Source organism: Monodelphis domestica, chromosome 1 (assembly GCF_027887165.1).
Source record: "Monodelphis domestica isolate mMonDom1 chromosome 1, mMonDom1.pri, whole genome shotgun sequence".
NCBI lineage: Eukaryota > Metazoa > Chordata > Mammalia > Didelphimorphia > Didelphidae > Monodelphis > Monodelphis domestica.
The window spans coordinates 111,103,998-111,123,004 of record NC_077227.1 but is presented as its reverse complement, the minus strand read 5'-3'; the positions used below and the strand labels follow the sequence as shown (position 1 = coordinate 111,123,004).

Below are 19,007 nucleotides of genomic sequence, written 5' to 3'. Positions count from 1 at the left end.
TTACTGTTGTTAAATGGATATACTTCACAGAAAAACTCATAGTGTAACTCGTCCTCCTACAAGAACTCATTGTTGCATTGCCCTATTACCTTTTGGAATGTTTGATTAGAACCCAGAACTATGAACATTTATGTCCCTGCTAGCTTCCTATCCTCACTTACCCATCCCAGGGGACTATTTCATCCTAGAGTTACTCTGTCCTAAGCCGAAGTTTTCTGTTCTCTCCTTTTGCCTTAGATTTTTAGAACTTCAATTCATGGTTAGTCAACCAGATTTCCCTACAAATGTTATGTCCATAGTCACCACCAAAGTGGCCTTCTTGCCTCTAGCTGAATTTCAGGACTCTCTTACTCTTTCTGACTTGCTTCAGTGAGCTGGCTTCAAGACCCCATTTACATAGGCATGACCAGCTCAGCTCTTTCTGGACTGAGGAAGAGCTTAACTCTGTGTTAGGAAGAAGTTGCTAATGAGAAGAAACTGATTCAGCCTCAAAAGTGGATGTAAAATAATGATCACCGTGGATGGATTTATAAGGATGGGGTTCCTCATGTGTGTTATGTAGATGCCACCTCATTATTCTTTATAAGAAGATTTTCAAGGCAGATGCAGATGGAGAATTCAGGTTTCTTAAGCCCAATCTAGCTTGCTGATTAAAAAAATATTCTAAAATATATCATATATCATTAAAAATATCATATTTGTCTCTTATGTGTTTACTGTGTGTCCTGACTACTGTGGCGTGGTCTCAGCAACAGGAATATAGAGAAAAACAGACCTTGCCTTGGCTGTCAGCAACCTTATAGTTTAATTGCAGAGACAAGACACGCATGATGAAATAGGGAAATATTTCACTATCAAGGCACAATCACGTACATGAGGATATGTAAGAATTATGGTCCTGGTAAGTTCTAGTTATGATTGTGCTCTGAACTAGCTCAATGAAATTTCCTTCTGATGGGATGATTGGACTAGTATACAGAATCATAGCTTTGGAGTCGAAGGAATCTTGTATGTTATTTAGTCCATTTGAGAGAGGAGGCAAACTCTCCTGAGGTCACCCATGTAGTAAAGGGCCAGAGGCTGGATTTGAACTTCAGGATTCTCACTTTAAATCCACTGTTCTTTCAGACACCTCTAATGATTCCTTCTCGTTCTCAAATTCTGTGATTCTGTCTATGGAACTAGTTAATGCAAAGTGAAAGAATCATTAGAGTGGGACCAGGCAATTCTGTGAAGGTGATTTGAGAGGATGAGTCTTGAGCAGGGTCTTAAAGGAAATGCTAGATGTGGATGGGTGGAGAGAAGGGGGAGGTCATTTCTGGGGCCTTTCTAATTGTCATTGTGTGGCATGATGACTTAGGATGACTGACTCCCTCAGGGATAAACTTAGAGGCTCTCAAGAATGGACCTCATCGGGGTAGTGTTTTTGGCTGCTGGGAAGCACATTTGGGAAAGCTGTGTTGTAGATCTCTGAGGCAGGAAACTCATTCTCTGGTTAGAGGCCATCTGCTGAGCCAAGGTGGTTAGCACTCAAAAGATTCTCTGCTCAAAATGGTCATAGTCCAGGCTGAGATACCTATTCTCTGCCTCCAATCCTGGAAGATACACCACTATAATCTGTTTCTTGGGAATCTTTGGCAGGTGATTCTCCTCTCGTCCTACCCCGTCTCTCTATTCTTATGGTCCCATGCTTCTAAGACTTAACTTCATTTAAGATTGACCAGGCTCTTCTCTAGCCCCATTTCTCCCTATCGCAACCAATCCCCAAGCAGGATTACAATTTTCATAATCTTTCTTAATATGTCCATTATTCAGGGGCAGCTGGGTGGATCAGTAGATTGAGATTCAGGTCTAGAGACGGGAAGTTCTAGGTTTAAATCTGACCCCAGACACACTTCTTAGCTGTGTGAACCTGGGCAAGTCACTTAACTCTTAATTCCCATTGCTGAGCCTTTATCACCCTTCTGCCTTGGAACTAATACAGATAGAAGGTAAGAGTTTCTAAAACAAATAAACACCATCACCACCAAACAACAACAAAAAACATACCCATTATTCATCCCCATACTCCCTTCCCTGATTCTGCTTTATCTTAATCTAAATCCTACCTATTCTTTGAGGTCCAACCTGGACCCCATTCTTTCAGTAAGATCCCCTTCCTCTCTCCATGTTCAGTAAAATAATGATGGAGTTGGTGTTTCAGGTCTTGGGTTAGAATAGTTTTGTTATTTGACTATTTGTGAGAACTTGTTCAAATTGCTTAAACTCTTCAAACCTCATTTTCCCATTTTGAGGAATAAGATTGGACATTTTGTGGTTGTTCAGTCATGTCTGACTCTTTGTGATTCAGTTTGAGGTTTTCTTGGTAAAGATACTGGAGTAATTTGTTATTTCTCTCTCCAGCTCATTTTACAGGTGAGGAAACTGAGGGACCAGGGGCAAAGTGACTTGCCTAGAATTACACAACTAGTAAATGTGTAGTGTTTGAACTCATATCTTTCTGACTCCAAGTCTGGTGCTCCATCTGCAGTACTACCTAGTTGCCCAATAAAGTTGGACTTAGATGGCTTTTAAGGTCCAGTTCTAAAATAGATGATCCTATTCCATTCCCTATTTTGTTCAGATATTGATCCTACCCCATTTTATAGAAATATCTGTCCTTCATTTGATTTCCTAATGCAATTCAAGCACTAGCACTGAGATTAGCATTTAGTTGTTCTCTAATTGCTTCTTTTGTTTTGCTCTGTGTAAAATGCTTGTAGTTCTCTGTATCAAAGCACTGACTAACTTTCCTGGACACATAGTAAGCTCTTAGGAATACTTACTGATTCCAGTTCTCTCGTATCTCTTGGCACATAGTACAAAGTTTTATGTACTTACAGACAGACTCGGAACTACCTGATTAGATAGAAAGAATAGTGGATTGGGAATTAGGACACAAGTTTACATTCTAATGCTGACTTTAACTTGCCTTGTGACCATCAGCCAGTCTGTTTCCCACTTGACCTCAGTTTCCTCATCTATAAAATGAAGAAGATGGATCAGACAAATACAATATTTTAAAGCATTTTCTGTCAGACACTATACTAAGTCCTGGAGGTTCACGTTCAAGAAAACAAGGCAGTTGCCTGATATCAAGGAGTTTACATTCTAATGAGGGGAGACCACACATAAATGGATGCGAGAACACTGTATATTTATCTAAGTGGGGCCAGCCATGAAGTACAATGGAGACTCTGCCTCGGCAAGAGAAGTCAAAAAGCTCAATTGTCTAAGCTATGAGACATAGGAATGGAGTCCAAGGAGAAGGGAGCAAGATGATAACCAGAGTGCAGAAGGCATGATTTGGAGTTGTCAAGGAAGATGATCTCGAATGACACGTCCTGAGCAAAAGTTCTAGAATTTGAAGTATGTATATGTCCTATGAATGATGGCAGAGGGGCTAGTACTCTGAGTAATCTTCTTGCTATTTCTGTGACAACCCCTTAATATTTGGGTTTCTATTATATGCAAAGCATTGGAGATGCAAAGACAAAAAGAGAAACAATCCTTAAATCCATGAAAAGTACGTGATATGTGATTGTCCCTCCAGTGCTATGGAGAAAGTGTGGCATGATGGAACTGGGCAGCCTCTTTTTCCCTTTTGGTCTGGTTCTAGTGCTGGTATGGCCAAACCCTGGGGAAAAGGACTCCATCATCTCATTCAAGACACCTGCTGTATGTTGATTATTTAAGGCTGATTCTTCTGGTGGTGGAGCAAACGAGGCGGCAAATGGCTTTTGCGGGTGATTAAATGCTAAAATGAAGCAACAGCTCTAGTGCTGTGTCCATGATTCCCATTACCTGACATGAAAGAGAGATTTGACCAAACCTGGTAGAAAAGTGGATGAGTTTTGCAAGCCTTAAACCTGAGAGAGCAGAATTAATTGATATTCACATTTTACCAAATTTGGAACTAGACTAGACCCAGATTCTGGTCTGTTCTTGGTTTGATCAATCAATAAGAATTTTATTTTTAATATCTATGTGCTAAGAATAATTTAAAAATGTTTATTAAGTGCCTACTATATATGAGGCATTGGGAATACTATAACAAAAGGAAGGTAGTCTCTGCCCTAAAGGAGTTTACATTTTTAAGGGGTATACAGAATGTTCCTAAATGGGGGAAATGTGATTATGGGGAAAATTATTTCCCTTTAGGTCTCAGTTTCCTGTAAAGTTGAAGTTTTTAGAGATTATTTCTACAGTCCCTCCCAGCTCTAAGGTTTTCTTTCTTTTTTAAAATGTATCAATTTTAAGATAGAAAAGTGGCAAGAACTAGGCAATTGAGGTTAAGTGATTTGCCCAGGGTCTTATAACTAGGAAGTATCTAAGATCAAATTTGTACCACTCCCAACTCCAGGTCTAGTTCTCTATCCATTGTGCTACCTAACTGCCCCTCTTTGTCTCTGTCTCTGTCTCTGTCTCTCAATAACCCCTACCTTCCATCTCAGAATCGATACTAAGTATCTGTTCTAAGGCAGAAAGTGACAAAGGCTAGGCAAGTGAGGCTAAGTGACTTGCCCAGGATCAAACAACTATGCAGTTTCTGAGGCCAGTTTTGAATCCAAGACCTTCCAATTCTGGGACTGATGCTATATTCACTGTGCTACCTACTTGCCACTGAAGTTTTCTAAGAATGAAAGTTATTTTATATATCAACTCTCAAGGGCATATTAAATAGAGTTGATGGAGGATTGAACATAGAGTTAGGAAGAGCTGAGTTCAAATCCTGACTCAGCTGCATGAACCTGGGCAAATCACTCACCTTTTCTTTACTTCACTTTCTTCATTTGTAAAAGCAGCCTCAAAATTGAGGTGGTTGTGAGAATCAAATTAAATAGCATATGTAAATTGCACTGAAAACTATGACAAATGCTAGCTATTATTGTTACTGACTTTGCTGCAAAGTGTCCAGTTATTTCTTTTTTGAGTGGAAATGATTTTATCTAGAAATAGGGGTGAGGAACTTGAGATGTGTAGTAAAAATAAGGCTGCCTGGAGTCAGGACCTGAGTTTCAGTTTTAGCTCTGCCACTGATTGCTTTGGGCAAATAACCTTTTTGTTTCTTCCTGTAGAAAACGAAGGGACCACATTGGATGACCTCTAATATTCCTTCCAGCTCTAAATCTATGATCCTATCTTAGGTATGCTTGGGCTTAAGCTGTTTGGGAAGCATTCTCCAACAGTTATTTACTGGGCACCTACTATGAGCCCACTGTTAGGCTTCAGGATACCTGTTTAATAGATAGTATGACAAAATAATAATTTCTGACATTTATATGGTGTTTAAAAGTCTTAAAAGTTCCTTATGTGCCTTACCAAGAAAGTAATGTGTGTGAGAAGGACTGATTGTAGGGTCAGAGGATCTGTTTTCAAATCCTGCCTTTCATAAATATTTATCTGTGTAATATTTGGTATGTCAGCCTCCTTGGGTCTCAGTTTCCTTAGGTGAAAAAAGCCAAGTATTTCAGGTTAGATGACCACTGAGGTACTTCCCAACTCTTGATTTATATAGTCTTACAGCATCCCTTCAGGAAATTGAGTCTGAAAGAGGTTATGTGACTTCCCTATGGTCATAATTCCAGTAAGGATCAGATTTGGATTTTAATAATAATAGCTATACTTATGGTGTTTAATACATGCAAGGCACTGTGCCATGCATTTCAAAATTATTATCTCATTTGACCCACATGACAACCATTTTTTAGATAAAACTGAGGCAAACTGAGGTTAAAAGATTTTCCTTTCCCCATCCAGAGAAAGAACTGTGGAACCAGAAATGCATTAGAAAAATATATGACCTACCACATAGTGCAATAGGGATGCAATTAGGGTTTTGATGTTAAAGGATCACTCTAATACAAATACAAATAACATAGAAATATGTTTTGAACAATGATACATGCATAACCCAGTGGAACTTCTTGTCGGCTTTGAGAGTGAGGAGAGAGCGGAAGAGGGGATTATGAATCATGTAATTATGGAAAAATATTCTAAATAAAAAAAGACTTTCCTAGGGGTACACAGCTAGTCTGAGGCTGGACTTGAACTTGGGTCTTTCTGTCCTCTCCAATCTGGATTTTCTCCATAGTACCATCTAATTGCCCCATACCCCCTAACACCTCACCAAAAACTTTGATCTTCCTGACTCCAAGTCTAGGTCTATATCTACTATTTTATTTTGAGTAAAAATTGTGAGAGTAGCCATCAGGATGGTTCAATTTCAGCTTAGGAAATGATAAAAAATTTAATTTGGAATTCTAGATTTGGAATTAAAAAAGAACCATACTTGAATTTCAGATATTTTAGTTTCTTAACAGTATAACTGTGACTATGGGCAAGTCATTTTCTTTAGAAATGGAATTAGTACTTGGGCCACCTAACTCAGAGGTTTATTTTGAGAATTAAATGAGATGATATATGTAGAAAATTTTGCAAATTTTAGAATGCTAAACTTAACAAATTACATTAACTATTATTACATAGTGTGTATTATTATTTTAATGTTAAAATTCCAATAATAATGGTGACAATATATTTAGCTTGGTGATATTTGGAGACAATCGAGTCATAGATCCCATGAGGCCAGAAGGCACACCAAAAGGGCATTTGGATCATTTCTTGATCTCCAGACAGCACCGCATATAAAATATCTCAGACAACTAATTATCATCCTTCCTTATTTACTGTGCTAGGCACTTTGAAGGATATCTCTCCCCTCAGAAAAATAAGACCCATGGTTTGTACTTGAGGAATTTGCAGTCTAGTTAAGAAGGCAGAGTTTATCATGTATATTTTAGACTGAAAGACTATGTCACAGCAACATATAAGCAAGGAGGGCATGAGAACATGAATTGTGAAAGTGCTGACAGGGCATAAAATAGTTTTTTTTCCAGATGTGTGTGGGTGTTGGTAGTCAGGGAAAACTTCTAGAAGGATGTGCAATTTTTTTACTTCTGTTTATTAAAGCTTTCCAGAGGAAATGTCTGCAAGATATCTTCCATTTATTAATGTAGTTCCTTAATATACTTCAAGGTCAATAATTCTTATGTCACCCCAAGTGTCCTCGTTTGAGCAAAATCAGATTCTGATCAGTGTGAGCAGACATAAATATAGCTTTAATGGAAACCCTGGACTTTCCCCACCTCAGAAATAAGATAGTCAGCCCTTCACTGCTAAATAACTGAGCATTTCAGTGTTTCTTCCTCTAGGCTACACTTAACTGGTGGAGTGAGATTGGTTTCAGATGGAATTAAGAGCCTATTTTGTGTTTGAGCCATTGGCCAAATAATTACACCAAATATAGTTTCAAAAGAAGGTTTTTCCTCCTCCTCTCTTATTTGTTTGTTTGTTTTTCAGGACATAAGCCAGTGCAGTATAAACACTCTATAGCTGCCTTTAAGGACACCCACTGTCTGTACAGCTGGAAGCTGATTCACACATCAGCTAGTCCTCCACAGCAACAGTGAGTGGCTGGCACAATAATGATAACCCTGTGACTCAAGGCTCTGAGAAAATTTTCTGATGAGCCTTCACTAGAAGGTATTAGCTTCCTTCCTCTTTTTTTAAAAAAGTCTGGTTTATTCAGCAGTAGGAAAAAATAGTCCCCCACAAAGCCATCTACTGTGCTTTCATCTCAGATCACATGAAAGAGTTCTTCCTTGAACAGGCCCTGCTGATGGGACAGCTGAGATAAATCTACAATATTGCTAATTCCCTTGATTATGACAGTGTTTAGGGGACCTAAAGAAAAAAGTTTCTTCTAGACCCTGATCCACCTGGGTGGAAAAAGTGACCCGTATTTTTAAAATCCAGAAGGGACCTTAGAGGGCAAATAGTACTACTATTATACAAGTCCATGCAAATGCCAGGAATAGAATCCATAGTTCTTGGATAGGCAATATGATATTGATGGAGAGTTGGATTTGGGGGTAGAAGACATGGTTTGAATCTTGCCTTAAACATTTACTAGAGGTGTGATTAAGGGCAAGAAATTTAATCTCCCTGTTCTTCAGTTTCCCCATCTGTAAAATGAGGAGCCAGACTCAATGACTTCTAGCTCTAGGTCCCTTCTAGTGCTAAAAAGACGAACCTATGAGCTATCATTACTTTTTAATGAATTTCTGATTTAAAAAATTTCTCCCTACTGATCATTTTTGTGAGTAATTTTATAAACCAAAACCCCCAAACATAAACCCAAATAAACAATTTGAAAATCATATACTTTCATCTGCATTCTTATTTCAACAGTTCTTTCTCTGAAGGTGGAGAACATTCTTTGTCCTAAGCTGCCCAAAATTGTTCTGGATCTTTGTATTGCAGAGAGTAGCTAAGTCTATCACAGTTGATCATTCCATAGTATTGCTGTGACTTGTATGATGTTTTCCTGGTTCTTTTTATTTCACTTTGAATCAGTCCATGTAGGTTTTTCCAGCACTTTCTGAAATCATCTTGTTCATCATTCTTTATAGCACAATAGTATTCCATCACTATCACATACCACAATTTGTTTAGCCATTCCCCAGTTAATGAAAATCCCATTAATTTCTAGTTCTTTGCCCACCACAAAAATAGCAGCTATAAATATTTTTGTACAAATAGGTCTCCCTAACCTCCTTTTTTATTTCTTTGGGATATAGATCTAGTAATAGTATTACTAAATCAAAAGGTATGTGTTGTTTTATTATCATTATTATTATTATTAAGTGTATCTGGGTATCACAGTGGATATGGATAGTACTTGGGCCTAGAATCAGGAAGACTCCACTCCTCTTACCAAGTTAAAATCTCATCTCAAAGACTTAGTATTATCCCTGGGAAAGTTAGAGTATCCTGTTTGCCTCAGTTTCTTTATCTGTAAAATGAGCTTGGAAAGGAAATGGAAACTCTCTCCAGTAACTTTGCCAATAAAACCCCACATGGGAACATACACAATAGGAGATGAGTGAAATGACTGAATAACAGCAATATGAGATCTTAACTACCAATCCAGGACCCCTTTCCACTTTATCACAGTGACTTGGTTTAAAACAATTTCAAATTAGTGATAAAACAAAGAACAGGCACCTTGTCCATGCTTTGTCATTTTTCCCTTTGACACAAAGGACATTTTTCAGGTGTCCTTCGGTAATGACTATTTTCCTGAGCTTCTGTTTTTCATCTGAAAAAATGGCAATGACTTAATTTCGTTCTTTCCTTTCTAAATTAGAATAGTGTGATTGGGTGAGATTATGAGTCTATGCCTTTGGAGTAAGGAGAAAATGACTGTCTAGATGATTCAACAAGCAATTATTATTATTAATATTGTATTGCTTTGGGGTGGGCCAGCCTCCCACAGGGATGGGGTCTTGGAGGTGGGACAGTGTAGGCAGAATGATGAATTGGACACAGCTTTCTATTTAACCGACAGGTTTCACAAGATAAACAGCTCTGCCTTGGCTAAGACTTGGCTTCATTTTATATCCTCATGATCACATATCTATTTGGCACACAGTTTCATTCTCAACATACACGTTTTCATAGAACCTAACAGCAGACATGAAGCCTAAGGAGATAGTCAACAAAACACTGTTGCTAAGTGCATGGGTCAGAGGGTAGAATCAACATGACCCAAATATAGGTTGAGGAATTCAGAGTACAGATTTGTCAGGAGTTTTTATGCCTAGAAAAGAGGGTCCTATCTAAGTGGGTATATAAGAATCCTTAGGTTTAATTTTGTAAGTGAGATCTCCTGGTAATATTTGGGGGGGGCAGAGTGGGACATCTGTATTAACCCTGCAAGCATGTTGCTCTCTTCTGTTTTTCCCGGGGTTAAATAAGAATAATAATCATAGCATTTCCAATAATAAGGGGATATTAATAAGGCAAGGCACTTAGGGGGGTTTCAGTGGGTGTTTCCATCCTTGCTGGGGGCTTCTTTGCAGTCCCCAGTTTCCACATGTGACCGTGTCAAACAGCATGGTCTTTGATGTCTCCCAGCAATGTATGAGCAGCTTTTCAGTTGTGGAAAAGGAAACAGTATGTCAGTTAATAAGCATTTATTAATTGCCCACTATATGCCAGGCACTGTTTTAAGTACTGGAACAAATAAGAAATATTTCCCCAACCCTCTGAGGTGTCCTAGCTAATTGTATGGGGATTATGGTGAGAGAATATAAAGTTACTAAATTGGCACTGTGTAGATAATCAAAGGAAGTCTGGCCCCTGCCTTCAGAAAACTTCTAATCTCATAAGAACAACACATGAAATGCCTTAGCAAAATGCATGTAAAGAGGATATACAGCCAAGTTAATACATTTATAATAATTGATCTGTATGAGAACTTGTTTGTACTGATGAGCACTGAAGACTAGTAAATCTGCAAAGTCCTTATTGAAGAGGATTCTATCCTGCTAGGTCACTAAGGTAGCCTACCAGTGGCAGCTAAGTATTAGTAAGCCAAGAATCATCTTGTTTGCTGAGGTATTATTTTTTTCCAACTCAGGCTCAGAATTGTATTATAACTGGGAAGAATTGTAGTAATCATTTAATCTTGGGCTTTTCCACTTATTACTTGTGTGACCTAAGGCAAGTCACATATCTTTTTAGAGTCTCTTTTTTCTCATTTGTAAAATGATAAATAGATGATAGTTAACATTTTTAAAGTTTACAAGGTGGGGGCAGGTGGGTAGCTCAGTGGATTGAGAATCAGGCCTAGAGGTGGGAGGTCCTAGGTTCAAATCTGGCCTCAGACACTTCCCAGCGATGTGATCCTGGGCAAGTCACTTAATCCCCATTGCCTAGCCCTTACCACTCTTCTGCCTTGGAACCAGTACATAGTATTGATTCCAAGACAGAAGTTAGGGTTTTATTAAAAAATGTTTACAAGGCATTTTACATACATTTTTAGCTTAATTTATAGATGAACAAACTGAGGTTGAGAGAGGTTTAAGTAACTCATCTGGAGTTATTCAGAGAGTAAAGAGGAAAGCTAGAGATGTGGTCTCCTCTCTTGACTTTTTGACAGGGATTCTTATGAATACATTGGTCTGTCCTGAAACATTCAATCTGGCCTGAGGACTTAGTCTTTGTGTTGGATTTCTTGGTCTCTGTTCCCATCTTGCCCCTAGGATTATATCGTGGTGGTCTGTGCTACTCACTGCTGTGTTAGTTCTGGATCTGTCTCTAAAGATTAGAGTCAGAGATTCTTGACTATCCCCCTTGCCTCTGATTAGAGAGCATGGTGTTTAATGACCTGCTAGACCTGTCTCAGTGCTCAAAATCTGTCTCTCTCTGAATCCCCTCCCCTGTTTACCTTCACCCCAAAGACTGATGGGGAGAGCTGTAATTGCTGAGTCACGTTGTTATTAGGAAGTATGAATTATTTAAGGAGACATGTGCATCATTAAGGTGTCATTCATCAGAGAGAGGTTTGACAGGTATATTAACCTTATTCACATTGCTATTTTGCTTGTGGGAAGGAGGGAGGGGAAAGAGAGGGGGGAATTGGCTGGGTTGGTAGCGGAGTGGAAAGGCATCCTGAGAAAAGAGGCAGATAAAAAAAGCAGAGCGTAATTTGATAGCAGCATATTTTTAGGCTCGGAGATGCTGACTGTGAATTGGAAATGCAAGCAGAGGAGCACGTCAGAATTTCAGAGGCATCTGTGAGCATATGTACCAATATTTTCATTATAATAATAAATGTTCTCGAGTGGTGTGACTTCTGGCGGTCACCCTGAGATGAGAAAAGAAAGGAGAAAGAAAGGTAGAAAGGGAAGAGAATAATGAATCTTAAGCTTTTCCCCTTCCCCTTCCCTACCAACCCCAATCTCTCCTTCAGAGAGAAAGCTGACATGATTCTTAATGGAGTATTTATGAATATCGTCCATCTAGAATCTTTGCTGCTTTCCATTATTTCCCCCACCTCAACCTCCCCCAACTCTTTCTAATTTCTGAATGGATCAGTTGGTTGGCTTAGCAAGACTACAGCACACTATCTATGGCCCAAGAGTTGGAGGTGATTCTGATATCAAAGACAAACCATGTGCAATTCCTAGGATTTGGGACTGAGAAAATGGGGGTGGAATGGGGAGGAGGATTGTATTTGATTTTTTACTGGAATGTGAATAAAACCTAGTGCCTTCAAGGGAGATTGAGACTAATCATGGAGCACACCCCTAACAGGTCTCAATTAAGCATTGTCCAGCTCTGTACTAGGTATATATGGGGTAAGTATCCTCAGTGAACTCATTCTAGTTGGGGAAGAGAATTAGTCCATATGTAATACTGACAGATAAATACAATGGAAAAAAAGCACTGGAGTGTGAGTCAGGATACCTAGCTTCTAGTCCTGGCTCTTTCCCCTCCCCTACCTCAATTTTCTCTTCTCAAATTAGGGAGATAGGCTCTAAAATTCCATATTGTTCTGGCATCCTGTAATTCTATGAATATAACAAAGTATGGTACAGACAAAAAGTACTAAAGTGGGTCAGGGAGAGGAGAAGCTGTATTGCTCCAGAACAATATCAATTATAGCTCATATTTCTGGGTCTATTCATACTTTCTGAAGTACTTTCTCATCTGTTGTGACTTTGGCATTTTCCATCAATCTTATAAAGATGGTTATTTCAGGCATTATCCCTCACATATTACAGAAGAAGTTGAGGAACATGCTTCCTCAGGGATGGGACTTGGATTATCAATTGCTTCTGTGTTGTGCTCCTGGAAGAGGAAGAAATCAACAACACCAGAATCAAAACCAAAACCATGGCAACCAGCAATGGATGAGAGAGGTCCCATTTAGAAGTTTTTGAAGAGTGGCCACAAATGGCTTGTGATGTCCTGGAGAAAGGCCTTTAATAAAGTATCTACCTCAGGAATGATTTGTCCATGGTCCTGAACAGTTATACATATACACACATACATAGGCACATAAACATAGGGGATATCTCAAAAGTCTTAGTGCAGGTGTTTTTTTTTTAAATCCTTACCTTCTGTCTTAGGAAATACTGTGTATTGGTAATTATAATTGGTTAAAGTAAAGGCTAGGCATTGAGGGTTAAGTGATTTTTACCAGGGTCATGAAGCTAGGAAGTAGCTGAGGCTATATTTGAGTCTAGGACCTCTTGTCTCTGGACCTGGTTTTCAATCATTGAGCCCTCTCACTGCTCCCACAATTTAAGCTCTAATAACATTCATATTGTGTGTATGTGTTTGTGTGTTTGTGTGTGTGTGTGTGATCAGTAGTAACTTTGATGAAAGCATTTGAAGGCATGCTTTTCAATATTTAAGTGATACAACATTGATAGTGATATTGGATGATTTTCAAAAGGTAAGATGTTTCATCCAATGAGATGAAATTTAATAGGGGCAAAAAAGTCAAGTTCACAAGTATGAGATGGAGAAGATTCTCTGAAATATAACCTGGGAGTTCTAATGAACTGTGAGCACAATCTGGGTCAGTTGTTGAAGCATTTTAATCAAGACTGACTCTTTATGACCCCATTTAAAATTTCTTGGCAAAGATGCTTGAGGGGTTTTCCATTTCCTTTTCCAGCTCATTTTATAGATTAGGAAACTGAGGCAACCTGGGGTAAAGTGATTTGCCCATGGTCACATAGCAAGTATGTGTCTGAGTCCAGGTTTAAATTTATGAAGACAAGTCTTTTCTGATTTAAGGACCAGTACTCTATTCACTGCTCCACTTAATCTGGCTCAGTAGTATATAGTAATTCTTTAGTCAAAAAGTGAATGCTACTTTTGGCTGCATTGTATCCAGTGTGGCTGTAAAAGTGTCCAGAGTGAGAGAAGTCATAGTCTCTCTGGAGTCTCCTCTAGTCAGACTATGTCTGCAATGTTACCATCAGCCTGGGCACCACATTTTTGATGCCATTTTTTTTACAAACTGGGGAGAATTTAGGGGAGGGTGGCCCAAATGGATCATACCAATGAATGAATATGTTTGTTTCAGAAAAGAGAGGAGGAGAAGGGACATCTTTAAGAAGGACTGTTACACAAGAGAGGCATTAGACTTAAAAAAGATTAGAAAGAACTTGGAGTAATGGATGAAAATTGCAGAAAGGTAAGTTTAGATGTAATGAAGAAAAAATAACAAATGTTCTAAAGATTAGAGATAGATAAAAGTATAATGTCTCTGCCTCAGGAGGTAGTGAGTTCCCACTCTTGGGAGTTCCTTAAGGCAGAAATGTCAACTAAGCTCTATAATGTCCCCTAGTACAGTCTCAACCAGATTAAAATGCAATTGGGAAATAATAAAAAATAAAAATACACAATAGCATGGATAATACTAATATGTAGTCTTCAGACTCAATATATGGTCCATGGAGATCTTTATGTATGAATACTGACCCCATTTGTATTTTAGTTTGATATCACAGCCTTAAAAAACCCCCGAACAATAACATTTTGGACTTAGTTCCCTTCCAGCCCTGAAAGCCTGTGATTCTGAATCTACAGTGTCAAATTAAAGTAATCTAAGAATAGAGTATAGACTGGTGCCATTTGCCATTCTGCAACATGTTTGTTGTTTGTTTTTTAGCTATTTTCAATTACCTGACAGTTCATGATCCTATTTAGGGTTTTCATGCCAAAGATACTAGAGTGGTTTGCCATTTTCTTTTCCAGCTAATTTTACAGGTAAGGAAACTGAGACAAACAGGGTTATATGACTTGCCCATGGACACAGCTAGTAAGTGTCTGAGGCCAGATTTAAACTCAGGGAAATAGAAAGTTAGAAATGGGGAGAAAAGAGCTTTACAAAATATCTTATCTAACCCTTTCACTTGACAGGAAATGAAACTGAGACTCTGACATGGCAACTGACTTATCAAAGATCACATGACTAGTTGAATGTCTGAGCTGGGACTAGAAAACATAGCCCCTACCTTCAAGTCCATTGCTGTTTCCATAATAGCACTCTGTCTCTAGTCTTCAGTAAGGATGTCCTTAGTCCTGATGGACAACTCCTATTCTCTATCTGACTGAGGGTCCCTGTGATTGACTTTCTACCTTTTCATAGTACATTTACCACTTAGCTTTACTGCTTTTTCATATTCCCATCCAAAAAAGGGACCAAAGCCAAAGTAATAGGGAGATCTGCTGACCCCAGCTGCTGTATGTGTGTGTAAAAGTGTGCTGTGTCAAAGTGTAAGTGTAAAGCAGACAGAGATAGAAAAACAGAGAAATAGAGAGGGGGAACTTCCCTCTAGCTCTCTGTATTCTGCTACTGGATTTGCTCTCCCTTCTTGAATGGATCATTGTATTACTAGCACCAAGGCAGCTTTATTATTTTTAAACCTACCTTATGATATTTCCTCTGACTGACAGTCACTGTCATATTTCTTTTTGATACTCTACTGAGCTTGGAGATGTTGACTTGGCTTAGGGACATACTGCCTTGTTACCAACCAGAGCTCACTCACAATGTAGTAGTGCCTTTTCCATTGATCTGTCTCCATCCATAGGTCCCAAGGTGGATGGAAATTGGATGGGGAGAGACTGGTGCCCAGGGCTGTTGGAAGCTGATCTTCAACCTGAGGCCAGCTTCCTAGGTTAATAAAATTTTCTATTTTAACTTTCTCAGAAGAAATTGAGGCTCAGACAAGTAGAGGCAAAAGGTCACACAGGCAGTAAATGGCAAAGCAGGGATTTAAACCTAAATTCTCTGATCCAAAAGCTAGCGCTATTGTGTCAGGATTCTATCGTTAGAGGTGGGCATCTCAGTGAAGCCTGCTTATAAAGCTAGGAAATTGTGGTTGCTCATTTTATGAGGTGACTAATTCCTCTAATAAAAAGTAAAACATGGAATTATGGTGTTTGAAGATAGCTAAGAGATTGGGTGGTTTATTTCCTCATTCCACCAAAGAATCTCATCAACACTTCTGATGGGTGGCCAATCAGGTTCTACTTGAATACATTCAGTAATAGAGAGCTCATATTACTGTTCAAGGGAGTCTATTGTGGGTTTTTAAATTTATAATCAATAACTAAATGTTATATTTTATAAATTTTTATTAATAACCAGGGCAAAAAAACTGCCTGACTTCAGCCTAGTTGTAGGTCCAAGAGAGAGGGAGGAGTTACAGCCACTTAAATACAATCACACAAAATGTAGGTATGCAGGAAAATGGAGTTTTGGGAAATACTAAGGGTTTTCTGAGGGATGAAGTCCAAAGGCTCAAAATCTCCATTTTATACACCATCTTATTGTTGGGCTGCTCTTACTGTTGCAAAAATCTCTTTACTGTTCACTTCTATGGTGATGACTCCCAGACTCACATGTCTGACCCTAGGCTTTCCTGACCTCCAGTTTTGCATTAGATCATAAACTCCATGAGGGCAGACACTGTCTTTTACCTCTTTTTGTATCCCCAACACTTAGTGCCATTCCTGGCACATAGTAGGCACTTAATAATGCTTACTGACTGACTGCATTACACATTGCCTGTTGGACATTTACAGTTGGATGTTCCATAAGCACTGCAAGTTCAGTATGTCCTAAACAGAACTTTCTCCTAAACTTTCCCCCTCAACCTCCATATATCTTAACCCCTCCTCAACTTCCTGTTTCTGTCAAGAGCACCCATAACCTTCCAGGAACCCACATTTGCAGCCTCTTTGTTATCCTTGATTTCTTACTCTGTCAAATCTTGTTGTTTCTACTTCTATTCTTGACTTGATCCTTTCATTCCACTAACAGGGTTTCCACTTGCTAATTCAGGCTTTTATAACCTTTAATCTGCAATCTTGTAATAAACTCGCATTAGGTCTATCTGCTTGAAGTCTTTCCCTGCCCGAATTCATCCACCATGCAGCTGCCAAAGGGATTTTCCTAAAGCATAGATTTTTCTTCATCACTGTACTTTCACCCAATAAATTCCAGCAGCTCTTTATTGTTTGTAGGTTAAGCTCCCCAACCCTTCCTTGATATTTAAAGTCCATTCCGACGTGGTCCTACCCTCTCTTCTAGTCTTATTACATATTATTCCCCTTTACACATACTACTGTCCAGTCACATTGAATGTTCTTTCTTTTCTTTATACATAATATTCCATATTTTCCCCTTTCCTTTAACACTGGATGTGTTTCATTCCTGGAATGGCCTCTTTTCTTCTCCTAGTTCCCATCAAACTTCAAGTCAATTACTTTCTACATTAAACCTTCTAGCCTCTCAAAATTAGCTTGTATCTTCTTTTTGTCTATGTACATGCTGTCAACTCTAGCTAGACCCAAAATACTTTGAGGATTGGGACTGTTATGTTTTTGTCTTTTTATCTCCAGCATCTAGCACATAGTAGTCCCTTTATATATGCTTGTCATGTGGTTGATTATTGTAGGGAGTGAGAATCAAGAAATGTGAGTTTTAGTTTTAGTGGTACCAATGCAACTTACTAGGGAAATAATCTCACCTCTCTAGATCTTATTTCCTCCTCTGTAAAATAAAGGGTTTGGGACTAAAAAATTAATAAGGTCTCTTCCAGGCTTTCCAACCTGTGATTTTATAAAATATGCCCTTTTGTTGTATCTACTCATTAGTCCTAGTTCTATCTCCTAGAGCTACATAGAATGGTTTTACTCCAATGTCCAATTGATATGCCTTTAGAAATCCTGTATCAATTGGGGAAATTCAGACAACAGCCTGGAACACTTCCACGGGAGTGCTGTAGACATGAATATTATATCTGGGCCAGTTGGAGGCAAAGCAATCAAGTAGAGGAAGTTTATCTTGAGGACCTTCTTCTTTGTTCTGTGGTCTTTCTTTTAGCTTAGTATTTCCCTCAATGTGTGCATCCAAATCCAGATACCTCACCTACAGTTGTCTGGGCAGAGTAGCATCACGCAGAATCATATGTTATAGGTTATGTGCAGCTGAGGTCATTAAAGTAATATGGACTCTGGAGAAAGTATTTGGGAATAGTGAGTGATTGAATGAAATGAATTTGCCCCCAAGCACAAAGGCTGTTCTCCCCAAATTTCCTGAGAATCACTTATTTCAGGAGCAATGATAGAAGATCCTATTCTCCAATCCCCAATCAGAGTAACCAGTGAGTGGCCCTGTTTCCTCCTCTCCCCTTTGAGAACTTTACACTTTCTCACTGATATAGGCAGCTCATTTCCCGAGCTTGCAGATCAAACTTTATTTATTTTTCACCTAGGACTTATTTTGCACGCCTGCGTGCATATATGTGACTGACAGATCTTGTTATATTTTTGCTGGCTCTGCTGCTAGCCCCAGAGATATTGACTTGGGAGAAGAAATGTATTCACTGTCAAGTGTAAGAGTGCTCCCAGTACTGGGATTCTAAGTCCCCAAGATTTATCTGTTTCTATGAAATCAAGCAAAGAAGGCTACGCTCGTACCTGCAACTCTGCCTCCCCATTCTGTTTCATTTCAGTACTAACAGTCAGGGATTGGTCCAAATCAACACTGTGATTTTAGGGGGAAACTGAGGAACTGGGATTAGATTGCTTCAGTTTTGTTAAACCAATATTCTCTTCCATGGCTAGCCCTGTCCAAGATGCTGTGGGGAGACAAGAGAAGGAAACAAGGGTATCTTCCCTCAGAAGCTCATGCTCTAGTTGGGAAATTGAAGCTCACATGAAGTAGTTAGGATTACTTTATTACATTATATTGTGTACAGATTATAAAATGACAAGAATTAAGAGAAGTGAGAAATCATTGTGGCATAAAGGTCCACAGACCGATTGACCTGAAGTGATTTATGTCCTATAATGATGATGATGATGATGATAGCTGTAAGGTTTGTTAACTGCTTAACTTAAAACATTTGTTCCTTACCACAACTCTGAGAGATGGGTGCTATTCTTAGCCCTATTTTATAGATAATGAAACCGAGAATCAGATCAAATGATTTACTCAGGATGATATAGGCAGTAAATGAGACAGGATTTGAATCCAGACTTTCTGGACTCCAAGTCTATCCATTTCCCCAAAGTTAGTCCCAGAG

The 19,007-nt window shown here is 38.8% G+C and overlaps 1 protein-coding gene across 2 annotated transcripts in view; it reads left to right on the top strand.

Moving 5' to 3' along the window:
* SORCS3 (sortilin related VPS10 domain containing receptor 3) overlaps window positions 1–19,007 on the top strand; it is a 724,209-nt gene that overhangs the window by 103,695 nt on the left and 601,507 nt on the right. Inside the window, exon 1 of one of the 2 annotated variants that reach the window (XM_056804235.1) lies at window positions 13,991–14,101. The exons of the other annotated variant lie outside the window; for it this stretch is intronic. The gene's annotated coding sequence lies outside the window, so the exon portion shown is untranslated. Of the gene's footprint in view, window positions 1–13,990; window positions 14,102–19,007 lie in introns of those variants that run through there. 2 annotated transcript variants of the gene reach the window in all.